We start from the raw sequence: 12,957 nt of genomic DNA, 5'->3' as shown, positions 1-12,957 counted from the left end.
CACTGTTTACCTTATCTCTTTAAGAACATAGATAGCCATAATGCTGTCCTTATCCACCAGCACTCAGCAGTGATGGGCAAATTCTGCATTTGCCATCTCAGTACGAAGGGAGAGGGACCACGGGGCAATCAGCCCTCAGTTCTGTCCTGGCAAATAAGGTCTTTTTCCCCTCTTTTCATTATAACCAAGTGGAACACGTTCTGTGAAGGCGAGTATCAAAGGGACTTTTCTTTATATTCCCATTGATGTTAAGTGAGCACCGTGAGATGTTGTGCTATTTACGTTGTCACTGTGGGCCCTTTTGGGCACACTTGTTTGAACTGACATCTGTTCCTTGTGCTGTTGCTGCCTGGTGGAGTGGCCATGGGCAAACCCCTTTGCTGGCTGCGTGTCATCATCTTCCTGTAATGATATGGAAGAGATTTATATGTTTTTTCTTCCTTGTTAAGCAATAGGAACACAGCTATAGGACGTAATTTTTTTAAAAAGGAGTGTATATTTTTTAAGATGCACGTAAGAGAGGCGATGTCTGTGTTTGTCAGTGCTGGGTAATTTAGTTCACAGTAGAGGATGAGGAGAAATCCATATGGGGGAACCCTTCCAGAATGAGTGTACTTACACATGCAGGAGTTATCTCGATGCATTTCCATGGAAAGGAGAAACCTTTGGGCAGTTAATTCTTTGATTTGGACAGCTTTACTGAGCATTCAGGCTTTTTACGCACAGAACTAGAAATATAAGACTTCTTAATATTCACTTCTTAATGTTCTTTGCACCTTCTTGGGCTGAACTGTAGAATCCTCCAGAATAAACTCGAACAGAAAGCCCCAGAAGAGTAGTGTCTTATTGCAAAGCTGGTTGATTTTCTCCACTTGCTAATACTTTCCAAGGCATAAACATCCCAGTGAGTTTTGCATGTGCGCCTCCATATACACACCCTCATTCCTTAATGGGTATGATGAAAAACCGGTGGTGATTCACTGCACACTCACTGTGTATTTACCAGTGTGATCTCTGCCCATAGTGCTTGCCAGCTTGCAGGAGTAGCAGTAAAGCTTGCTGAAGCTCTGCGTGGTATTGAAAGCCGAGTTATCAGTCTCACAACCAAGTGAAACCGCTGCATTGTTGTAGTGTATGCCTTGGAGAGAGCTGCTGATCATCACACTCTCTGATCAACGTGGGATCAACTACTAGGAGCCTTGGGTTAATGTTTCTTACTTCATGTAGTTAATCATTGCCTTATCAAACTGTAACCACGCTTTGACGTGCGGTCCTGAAAGCAGCTCTGCAGGAATGCTGGAGGGAAGTTCCAGTCTGTTTGCTTCTGACTGGGAGGGAGGTTTTTACTGGTTAATGAATCCAAAGGAGGTTTGCTTCCTCTGCCTGATACTGGAGAGTTCAGGTAGTTCTTTCCATGGCAAACTACTGAGCTGAGATGTAATTTAGAAATGTGACACCAGAATGAGGTGTCATGGGCTCCTTATTTTTTTCCCTCTTTTCCTCGCTGCCTCAAGAGGAACAAGAGGGTAAGCTTTTTTCCTTTTTCCAATTTGAAGTGGTCTGTGCTGAAGCGTCTATGGAAAAAACCCATTTCTGCCTTCAGTGCCCTGTGGTGCCTCACAAAGTGCTGTCCCCATCCCTCAGCAGGAGCCCACCAGCAGAATTAAGGGAAGTTTTAGTAACAAAGCTCTCAAAAAACTTTGTGTACAACTGATGTGGCAGAGTTCAGGTTCTGCTGTGACTTTGCAAGTGAATGAAGGCTTGTTTTGCAACGTTCTATCTCCCAGCTTTTACCTTCCCCAGCCAATTAATGGAGCACAATTGATTTTCCAGCTGCTAGCAAGCTTTGCCATTGTTCCTGAGATGCTTGTAATTGTGCTTTGAGCTGTGCAGATTGGATCAGGCTGTGAGATCCCTCATTACAGGCAGTTTCCCACCTGGACAGTATAGGGGCGCTGTCTCTGGTAGAGCAGGCAGCACGTTGTGCTTGCACTGGGTGCTGTGTGCCTACCCGCAAACATTGCAGCTGTGGTAATGAAATGATGGCCAGAGGTGCCCCAGTGACTGTCATTTAGGTAATACAATCCCTCACGCAACATTTAATACACAAAATCACAACCTGTACTCTTTCTTGACTTGCCATTCAGTTCTTTCAACTGCTCTTTCCAGGTGTGCTCCATAGAGCAGGCTTAGCCCTGGGGCTGAGGCAGGAAATCTGCCTGTGGAGAAGTGCGGGCTGCCCGTCAGGGTTTGGCAGAGGCCTGCTGGTAGATTATGGGCTTCAGCTGCCAACTCTCACTGGCCATCAACCTGGGTTGGGTGCTTTTGTCTTCTCTAACATGCCTTGTGATAATGGGGGTTCCCAACTACTTTGAATGGGGTTAAGATAGGTGTGTGGGGGGGATGAATTTGCAGGATTTCATGTTCAAGATAAGGGTCACAGATACCAACCCAACTGTACTGTGGAGGGGGACAGGGCAGGATCAAGCTCAGTCCTGCAGATGGATTTCACTTGCCCTCATAGAAGCCTGGGAGCAGGCCACTGTCTCCTATCTGGCCGCAGGGCATAGGTTGGTGGATGGCTTCCATACCCCAGGTGTGGGGCAGCTGTATGTTCTCAGGACATGCCTTGTTGCATCCTGATGACTCCTCCTTCTTCTCTTGCAGGAGCTGAACGTCGAGTGCTGCTCTATGCTCCCTGGGGGAAGGCCTGGAAGGACATCTCGGACTGTTGGTACTGCTTCATGCAGTTCAAGTAAGGTCACATGTTTTGACAGCTCTTGAGTGCAAGTGAATGCTGACGTGAAGTGTTTTGGGGAATGGGTTTGCCTAGCTTACCTGCTGGATGGCAAGAGGGGATGTGGATATCAAAGCATATGACAAGCAAATTTGACAAAAAAAAAAAAAAAGAAAAAAATAGAATGGTATGAAGAGTGCTGAAGGTGAAGAATTACATTTGAGACTTTATCTCTCACAAGTGAACTCACAGCTTGATTCATACTGCAGTTGTATGTGCTCTCACCGTTCCATTGAGTGTATGCCGTGGTGTGAAACAGTCCGTAGCACTTAGGGCACCGGCTGCTCTTCCCTATTATTTTAAGGCACTATGCACCTGTCCCTGGGGGTAGACAGGTGGTTATGGTGCTCTCAACCTGAGGGGTTCTTCAGAAGCTGCTGGGGATGGGAGTTGGGGCACACAGGGCTCCTGCCCAGGGAGCGCTGCTCCTTGTGGGCCCCACGGGCTGTGCCTCCTGCCCCATCCTGCAGTGCTCCACGTGTTTGTTCAGTGTTGCTTTTTCAGTTCTCATAACCTCTCAGTGTGGTGAACCAGATCAGGGGATGGATCTGACTTGCAAGATGACATGTAGCTACTGCAGGACCATCAGGAACCGTTGTGTCTCATGCAGTTATTCTCTCCAAAAATACTTAGGTTGGAAAAAACTTTTAGCCCGAAGCAAAGAAACTGTGGGAGTCTTCTTTGGAAACGGGTGCTTGCAGTGCTTGGGCTCTGTCAGAGGGTTGTTTTCTCCTCTTGTGTGTGTGTGTAACCTGTTTACCTCCTGCAGCGTCTCACATTTTCCATGGCTGTGCCCAAGGAGGCTGGTGCAAAGCAGTGTGGTTAACAATGCCAGGCCCAGATCGTTTGGCACTGCTGTAGCAACAGCTGGGTGGATTAATCATAAACTGCTGCTGTGCTAGGGAGACAAGTATTTATTGTGGTTATTTTGGTTTCCTTTTTTTTTTTTTAGGTGGGGTTGGGCAGGGCTGTTGTACCTATTTGCAGATTTTTGAGAAAGAAAAACATTAAGTCTTAAAATCCTGGGAGAAATCATGAATGAAACCTTCTTTATTGGGAAAGCGTTCCTTTGAGGATGTGGCTGGCAGAGGACTGGTCCCTGCGTCCATCGTGAGCTCAGACCATTATCTGGATGTGCTGCATGTGGCTAGAGGAGGAATGCACTGCATGAGTTTCTGTATAAGAGAAGCTGTTTGATTTAGCACCAGGTCAGGCTGCTCAGGGCCTCATCCAGCCTGGTCACCATAGATGGGGCATCTACAGCTCTGGGCAAGCTGTTCCAGTGTCTCAGCACCCTTCTGAGCAGTTTCTTAACTTCCTGCTAATTTCTGGAGCGCAGGAGCATGCAACGAGCAGTGCCTGCTGCAGAGAAAGGTGCAGAGGTTTCCAGCTGCAGGCAGTGAGTGCTACTCACCTGGCCTCTGGGAACCAACATCTGCACCACGGCTGCTTTCAGGCGTGTGTTCTCTGATAGGTCTGGAAGAAAACTAAACTTGAGTTTAGGAGCAGCTTTCCTTCTTCCTCAAAGCCTTCTCTCTTTTTGCCTGCTGGTCCAGTATTTCCCTACCTGTGCTTGTAATGATGATCCCTTCATGTCATTCATGGTTACTGCTTAATGAACTCAATGTTAATGAGTTTTGTAACATTTAAAACAGCTGCATAACTTGATGAAAAACAAACAAACAAATAAACAAGAAATACCAATAATAAAGGGATGCATTTCCACTCCCTGAAGTTAATCCTGTGTTATAACATAATTGTGCAGAATTGCCTGGCTGATGAACAGCTGCACAGCGTGGGCTTTTGGTTCTGCGTAGCTGCTTGTCCCTGAGCTGGGGTGATAAATGATTTACTGCTGTGGCTGCAACCTGTGGGCATTAACCCGTTGGGCTCCTGAGGGGCCAGCCTGAAAGCTTGCTTTGTGAGGGCTGCTGGAAGCAATGATTTTCAGGTGCAAAGCTGGATGTCTGTTTGCAAAACTTGCTTTATTGTTTGTGGGCTAGTTGCCAAAGGGATTGGATGCAGGGGTGAGGCGGTGATGTTGAGTAGAATCTGTGCTGATTTGAATTTGATTTTTGTTTTTAATTTAATTTTCAGATTTCAACGTGTACTCTCTCATCTCTGCTTTAGAGATGTGTGATCCTCTGTTGCTGTGGGTTTTGCTTTTTGTGGTACCTTCCCTGGATGCTGTGTACTTAATGCTGTGTCTTACAAACTGCAACTCCACTTTTTTCTCTCTGACAGTGAGCACCAAAGCACTCCATTAGTTGTTGAGAGTAGGTCAGTGATGTACGTTATTTGAGACCGGCTCGGATGGGATGCTCCAGTAAAACAAGCTCATTCTGTGTCTTCCTTAATAAAGTATGTGTTTCGTTAGGATGTTTTTCCTATGGCTGTGTGAGTTGAAAGAAGGAGATCACTTAAAAAACAACTCCTAATTTTGCATTCCCCTCCCATCATCTTTCACCTGGCTTTGTGCATCTGGAGGCACTGTAGGTGCTGTATAGCATCTCCTTCTTTTCAAAGGTAACTGTAGTCCTGTTCCTTCTGTTTTGGCTGCCCAGCTTTGAGATGGTCTCTGTTTCTGCAGAAAATGCTGACTGTACTTGTCCTTTGAAATCTGGTGCTTCTCAATAAGTTCCCTCAAGTACCTAAAGTCAATAATTGCTTTTACTATCACAGTGTTTTATCTCTGAGGACTTCCCTAGAATTTACTCCCATCGTGTGTATTCAAGCTACACGGTGTATTAAAAGCTATCAGCTGAATTTTACTCATTTGAAGAGGCACCTAGAAGGTCTGCTAAGGATTTCTGGCAGTTAATACTTGAGCCTGAGATAAATGTTTTGTGCCTACGTGAAACAGCTGCCCCAGAACCTGTTGGAGGACTTAATTTGAGTATAAACATACGTGTGCTTTTGCGTACATGCTGCACTATAATTCAAGTCGACTGTTAGTTCTTAACTTCATTAGGATGTAGGTACTTGAGCTGAAGATGGAGCCTTCACTTTTTATTTCATTACAGCTACACGGTAGCTACTTTTAAAACGCTGCTTGGGTTTTAGGAATCGGTATCTTAATTACTGTTTGCCTTAAGTAATATTTTAAAGCACCATTTGACAGGTGAGGGCAGCTATACCTTGTTACAAGTGGATCGGTTGACAATACGTGCGTATTGTAAAACGTGAAATGAATCTCCCCGTGCTGATGACCCTTGTGCATTTACAGAAGACTGGTCTTTATGATACACAAATAGATTCCGGACACAGGAAAGAGGCTTATGACAAGAGGATGAGATCAGTTTGTATAATTAGAGCTAGCTAATAATCCTTTTACTCTCTGTTGTTTCAACTTCTACAGCGTCTTCGTTCCTTTGAATCTGGGCATGGGGAGCATAGGGCGATAACCACAGTGATCTGAGTTTTGTGGGGCTCTTAGATCTAGCCATGGCAGGGAAGAAACCAGATGTGTGTTGTGGGAGTGATTGCTACCTTCCTCTGCTGGGCCTGGGGGATGATGCTGCTTTGGTTTACCCCACGTGGCTCGATCCCCTTCCAGGGTTTGGGTGGTAAGGTGGGAGCCCCAAAAACCACGGCCCTGTGCTGCAGACTGGGCTCCAGCCCATTAACAGCGTGGGTCCATTGCTGCCACCAGGAAGCCAAGCTACATTAAGCAAAGCAAGTTAATCTATATCCAGAGCGTTTTATTAAATCATCAGTCAATTAAATCAGTGACGCTCTGTTAGCTTTCGTTCCAGCAAGGCTCTGCATGCAGTTATTAAGCTGTTGCTGTAGCAACTCTTGGCCTTCTGTTGGTGGGGCCTGCTGCATGGGGAAGGCTGCAGCGCTGAGCTCTCCAACAGCACTTAACATTTAGGGCTGATTTTTTTCAGTTAAATTCATTCCTTTTCTATCCTTTACCTGGGGAAGGAGAGTGTCATGTAGTTACATTTCTTTCTGGTGCTATTAAAGCCGTCTGCATGCACCTGGTTGCAGCAGGGAACCTGCAGACCTGCCAGTGGTCCTTTGGAGGTGAGGACAGCAGGGCCAGGCCAACACGAAACGTGTTTACATCTCCTTTCCATCTCTTGCAGCCAAATGAAACTCCTCTGTGTCTGTAATTGAATGGCGACATATGGTTTTGTTTGCAGACAGGACGCAGCTGGCAGGCAGCATCACCTGTGGATATGATGCAGGAGGGATTTTTTTTTTACAAGGAACCAATTTAGTTACAAAACCTAACCTTCAGCAAGTTGCATGAATTCAGGTGGCTGTACACAAATGCCTGGGATTTTATGCTCTACGCCTTCCTCCTCAGCTGCCATGGCACACGCCGTGCTGCCCTGCGCTCATACCCTGACTGCTGCCACATGCTTGAGATGCAGCTCCTCATCTCCTCACCCCTTTCTACAGTCAGAGGCTTTTGCTGGTGGTATTGTTTACCTGTGTGTTTGTGAGGCAACTTTTGAATGGGTTACTTGATTCCTCCAGCCTCCTATTTCTAGCTAGATAAATAAAATCATGCATTAATATAGCGATGGAGAAAGTCATTCTGCATTTAGTAGTGTAATGCCTGGAAGCACGTGCATTCATCTTCTGTCACAGAGTCACAGAATGTCAGGGTAAGGTTTATTTTAGTCGCTGCAGTTGCTGCTTGATTTATACAAATTTCTCCCTGCACACAGCTGAAGAATTGGGTCATTGGTTTATTTCTCCTGCCTGAACAGAATGCTTGTTGGTTTTGCTCTCAGTTTTATTTTTTTACTCAGTCTGCTTGCGCATGAGAGGGCGTTAATTCATCAATTAGAAAGGTAGTTCATTTTGTGAATGGTGACTTCTGGTATCTGTTCAGAATGAATGAAAATAGTGGGGCAAACTGTGTGAACAACTCACTCCTTCTTTCACCTAATAGTGAAGAGTGAGAGCAAGTTATTGCAGATCTAAACTGTGCAGGAGGATACCCAGGAAAAATACAAAAAGCAAGATAATGTGAGTAAAACTAACATTGTTTGTTTCTATTTTCAGACTTATTGCTACAGTTAAAGAAAAAAATACATAAACCAAAACAAGAATGGCTTTGTTTCAAATTGTAATTATCTTAGGATAAAAATGCGAGGAGACCATTGATGGGTAATACAACTTGGTAATTTATATCACTCCTAAGAAAAAGGGAATATTCTAGTGTACTGATTCCCATGACATTAGGGGAGAGCAATTAACTTGGGAAAGGTGTTGCTGTTCTAATTCTCTTTGCATGAAATTCGGGACTCCAGCAGGGATCCGTCTGCTTGTGGCCGGCTCGTCCCACACTTGCTGTTTCCTACTGCCTTTGTTTATCTTGTGTAGCTTAGAACATGAGTGCTCTGGGGGCTGAAACCCAATCCTCCTGATAGTTTATGAAGTGCTCAGAAATAACATTTTGTGAAAACAGAGTGTGTGGGAGCGTGGGGACGTGGTGCTTTGTTGGGTGAGGTTCAGTAGTAGGACTGCCTGTAGTGCCAGCGAGCGCTGAGCAGATCCAACTGGGTTCAGATAGATGTGCAGTGTAATCTCTGGATTTCTTTAAACTCTTTTACAGCTTATGGGTTGTTTGTTTAAAGAGGGAGGATCTGAGGATTGGTTGTAAGGCATTGTAATGAAGGTTACCCCATCACGTGTGTATCTATTGGTGGTAGTGCTGCAGTGCAAAGGAAAGTCTGCTGATGACTGAATTTTTGAAAGATAGGGCTTCTCTAATTTCTATGGGATGTATGTAGCCTGAGCTACCTAGAGTGTTACTCTAGATACTGGAAAGCATGAAGTTCAGTCCTTACAAGGACTGGAGTCCTTATGCACTGTGTGTGGCAGAGCAGTTTGCATGAAGCAAATTTTGTGACATTTTGACCCACCCCCAAAAAAATCCTCCTTTTGACTTTCATCCTGACAATGCTGAGATGCAGAGCCCCTTACAACTGGAAACTCATCCTGCTCCCTCTGTATTTCTGCTTATCTATTCAAATGCTTTCCATGAGATCTGTAACTTCATCAGTGTGTATTTTGGCTGTCCTCTCCCTCCCGTGACCACGAGCTCTTTATGGCTGAGGCTGTTTTTGTACAGTTGGGAGTGCGTGCTTCGAGCTCGGAAAGCACAGATCACTGTTTCTGAAGTCAAAAGTAAGATAAGTGTTGAGATGAAGATGAGATTCAGCAGAGCTTAAACTTGAGGAATAGCTAAAATGAAAGCTTATAAAAAAAAAAAAAGTTTAACATAAAGCGTGAGAAGATTGAAAACCTCAAAGACTTGAAGTGTATATTGTTATGTATGTGGTGTATACGGGAGAAAAGATGGAAGAGGTGGGCTTGCACGGAGATACCAAATGGTTCCAGTGCCTCTCCTTGTTCCTGCCCATCCTATTGCTTTCCTTTCTGACTGGGGGGAAAAAAAATAATGAGCAGGTGTGAATGAGACATGGTGGGAACATCTCCAGGGCGTTTTGGTAGCTCTGAGCTGTGCTGTGTGCACGGACCTTCAGTGATATCCGTGCAGGGCTGTAGGCATGGCTTTCAGGTTTGTCCTTAAGATGCACTTCGCGATGCCTGTAAGAAACAAGCCAACTAATTATGGTGAAATTAAATAGTAGCTGGGGATAGTGGATGGAGAGGATGTATTATTTAGGTACGTGGTGTTCGTATCCCTTCCTGCTCCCTCTGCTTGTTTGTAAACTCTTCAGGGCAGAAACTCTGTTTGCATTGACATTTTCTACAGCGTGCAGCTGATGGGGCCCTGATCCTGGCTAAGGTTCTGGGAGTCACAGCAAAGCAAATAAATGCTCTTTTTTTCACCCCTTGTCATATGATACCATATCCAAAGAAATTGAACATGGTAGTTTGTTCTCTTCTATGAGATTATATGTGGAATAGCACAGAATTTCTCCAGAAGAGGCTATAATAACACTCACCGTATCAGTTCTTCAATGCTTAGTGGAGCAGAAAGGTATCCTCCCCATTCTGAGAAGGCTTCAATAGCTTTCAATTTTACTGACTTATGCAGTTCTTTATAATGCCTGAAACCACTGTTGCTTTTAAGAGCTGGAACCTGGACTTTTTATTTCACGTCCTGCTTTGAAACTTGCAAACACGAGGGATTTCACTGTGATATCCTAAGGGGAAAAACCTAATAGAATTCCAGAAGCATTGCAAGATAGATGTCTGGATGGCCATAAAAATCTGAAAGATGAAGCTATTTGCAAGAAGGAGTATGAATGTTATAAGTGCAGGCAACTGCTGCTGGGAGAAAAGGACTCTGCATCTGGGGACATCCAACTGTGCCCATAGATGATTAACTGTACTCGCGGGAAGACAGTGTGAATTTGTGTCAGATTTGTTTTGATCGCTTTCTGCAAATGCTTCAGTAAATGGGTTTAGAGGGAAGACTGTCCTGTTAATAACAGGGATCTTCACTTAGTCCTACAGATAACACAGTAAACCTGTGTGGTGGGCAGTCGTGGGGCTGCAAGACCCCTCAGTGCAGGTGGCTGCGGAGTAAGAACCATCTTCTGTGTGACTGAGTCATGGTAGAAATACTTCTCTCCAGTTGCATTTTCATAAGGCAATCACATGATGCTCAGTTGGACAGATGTCGAGCGGTGCCAGAGATGTACGTGGAATGGTGCTGATGAAATGCTTTGGTTGCAGCAGTCTGAGAGGGAAATGAAGTTTTACTCTGAGAAAGGCATTTGCTCTGGTTACAGGATCTCTTGAAAGCAGTGCGCTTGCAGCGAATGTAGAATCAGTTTCTGTTATTTTCGCTCTGGTGGAAGCACACTTCTTGAGCAATGCAGCTGTTCCTGCAACCTTTAACAGCGCACGTTTGCCCTCCTGGGGGTGAACGTGGTTGAGATGTCCTGTGGTAAGCCAGTCTGCTTTGTGTGTCTTCCAGGATTTTCCTTTAATCCAAGTTCTGTTGCAGGGAGATGAGGAAACAAGTGCCGGGCTCTTGGCCAATATTTTGATTTAGAAAAGGAGAAGATAGGGTAAATACGCTGTTCTTTGAGGGGTGGAGATGGTCTCACCACTCCTGGTGCCGTGAGATGTGTTTTAGTGGGGGCAGACTGCGTTTTGGGTGCTGTGACCACATGGTCTACTGCAGACTTAGCAGAACCAGGCAGGTCCTTGCATTCCTGTTCCCACCCATGGAGACCGTTTGCTCACAAAGCAGTGATGCTGGCTGTGATGATAGTACTCAAAGCAGAGCCTTGGGCTGTGCAAAGGTTGCAAAGCTGCTCCCCCCAGCAGCAGGGAGCATGGTGCTGCAATTCCCGTTGCTCGCTTGGAAAGGTTTGGCTCTCTGTGCAGTCACAGCTTGGGAAGCAGCCTTAAGAGACAGCGTTCAGAGCAGTCGCATTGTCTGCCTGTTCCAGCACCGTGACAAATAGCATCTGGGGACAGAGCTGAGCCCTTCCAGTTGGCAGTGACCGGCACGGTCATTTTCTTTTTGACTGTGTAAATAGACTTCTAGGTTGAGCACATGCAACAGTTGTTTCTGTTAGAAGATGTCAGCATGTTTCAGTGCAGGCTGCGTGTGCCCTGCCTGCGGAAAGCAAGCTGCTCTTCCTGTGAGGTTTTCTCTAGAATTCATGTGTGGGACTCCTAAGTGTACTCTTCATTTCTTTTCTGGCTTGACAATGATGGAGAAGGTGCAATAGATGTGATTTTTTTTTTCCTTTGCAACACGAACCGTAGCAGATTGAAGGCCTTAAAGGGTGGAGGTGGGGTTGTTATTTGCCCTTTCTTGTTGGCTTGGCTCTGAAAGCAGTTCATGTACAGTCCAACTCCATATCTCACAACAGGGCCAGGCATTCTCTCTGCAGTTTGCATTGGCTGATAGGGCAGGTGTGGTGCTACCTGTCCAAAAAGATAGAAACTGCTTTCTGGGGAGCAGAGCAGGCATCAACTCAGAGGATGAGTTCCTCTAATATATACAGTCCTCCTCTAACCCATGAGTAGTCCTCTAATCAATACAGAAGAAAATGTTTTATAGCTTTTTATCTTTCAACACCAAAGAGCCTTGCTTTCCCCTCTCCCCCTTTTTTTACGTCTTGCATTTAAAGCAGTCCAGCTTATTAAATTAGGATCCTTATGAATCTTGCTCTAATAATTACCATCACAGTCTTCTGTTTTCATTTTCCTTACTATACTAAGTTGTTTCTTTGCAGAGGCTGCCTGCCTACCCTCTGGCTGGAGACGTTAACATCCAGCAACCTACATTTAGTCCTCTGCTGATGGGAAGCAGCCATTCAGATTTATCTGTTGCTCTGTTTCTCTCATATGTTTTTGCCAGAGCACTTCCTAACAAGATAAAATATCTTCAAAACTTGCTTGTCTCCTTGCAAATGAAGTTTGCATACTTTGAAAAATTGGACTGACATATATATATTATGAAATATTAAATTGTTTCATTTAGGCCATTGATGTGAAGACTTCTAGTAAGATAAAAGGGGGAACACCTTCCTGCAGGAAGTATTTCCGGATATTTTTCTTGTTTGTCAGGATCAAGCATCCAGCAGTTACGCTGTCACCCTACTTCACGGCTGCTGCTATGAACTTCTCCTGCAAACAAACAGAAATCCCATACCAGCACAGCCATATGTTTGAACTCCTGGGCATCCCCTTTTCTTTCATGTACAGCGTCAGTATTTTCGCTTCCTTAGGTATAAAGTCTTCTTTTGGCCTCTGCAACTTGTGACTGACGCTGTCTGTTCAACCAAACTCAGCTCTCCCATAAGATGAGGTTACGTGGAGGGAGTTTGGAACCAGCCCATCCTTCCTTTCCTGACCTGCATGTGTCCTTTCCTGTTTCTCTCTGCTCAGCTGCTGCCAGACATCTGCCAGGAAGGGGATGAAGCAATGCAACATGAGTTTCTGTAGGGTGGCAGAGGTCAGAGTATGCAAGGTCACGTGATTACTTGAATAGCAAAAATCCAAATGCTCTGTTGATAGGAGACCCTTCTGCTGTTGCTGTTTTGTACGCATCTTTGGTACCTTCAGTGCAGTCAGACTTCTTATACTAGTTTCCACCAATGATCTTGAAAGGAAAGTTCTTAATATCACTTGTTTTGTCTGCTCCGTTAAAGTGATCTGATAAAAAAAACTTAAAGGAGCCTGAGTGCAGGCTTTGCACAGTG

General features: G+C 45.0%; 1 protein-coding gene across 12 annotated transcripts in view; it reads left to right on the top strand.

The window, feature by feature from the left end:
* The window catches only part of AKAP13 (A-kinase anchoring protein 13), a 194,594-nt gene that overhangs the window by 33,552 nt on the left and 148,085 nt on the right, over positions 1–12,957 (top strand). For 11 of the 12 annotated variants that reach the window (XM_046899348.1, XM_046899343.1, XM_046899346.1 and 8 more), the window contains exon 2: positions 2,668–2,755. The gene's annotated coding sequence lies outside the window, so the exon portion shown is untranslated. Of the gene's footprint in view, positions 1–2,667; positions 2,756–10,403; positions 10,658–12,957 lie in introns of those variants that run through there. The other variant, XM_046899340.1, reaches the window with a different exon arrangement.

This window comes from Gallus gallus, chromosome 10 (genome assembly GCF_016699485.2).
Source record: "Gallus gallus isolate bGalGal1 chromosome 10, bGalGal1.mat.broiler.GRCg7b, whole genome shotgun sequence".
In the NCBI taxonomy this organism is placed as follows: domain Eukaryota; kingdom Metazoa; phylum Chordata; class Aves; order Galliformes; family Phasianidae; genus Gallus; species Gallus gallus.
The sequence above is the reverse complement of the archived record's forward strand: the minus strand, read 5'-3'. Positions and strand labels throughout refer to the sequence as shown.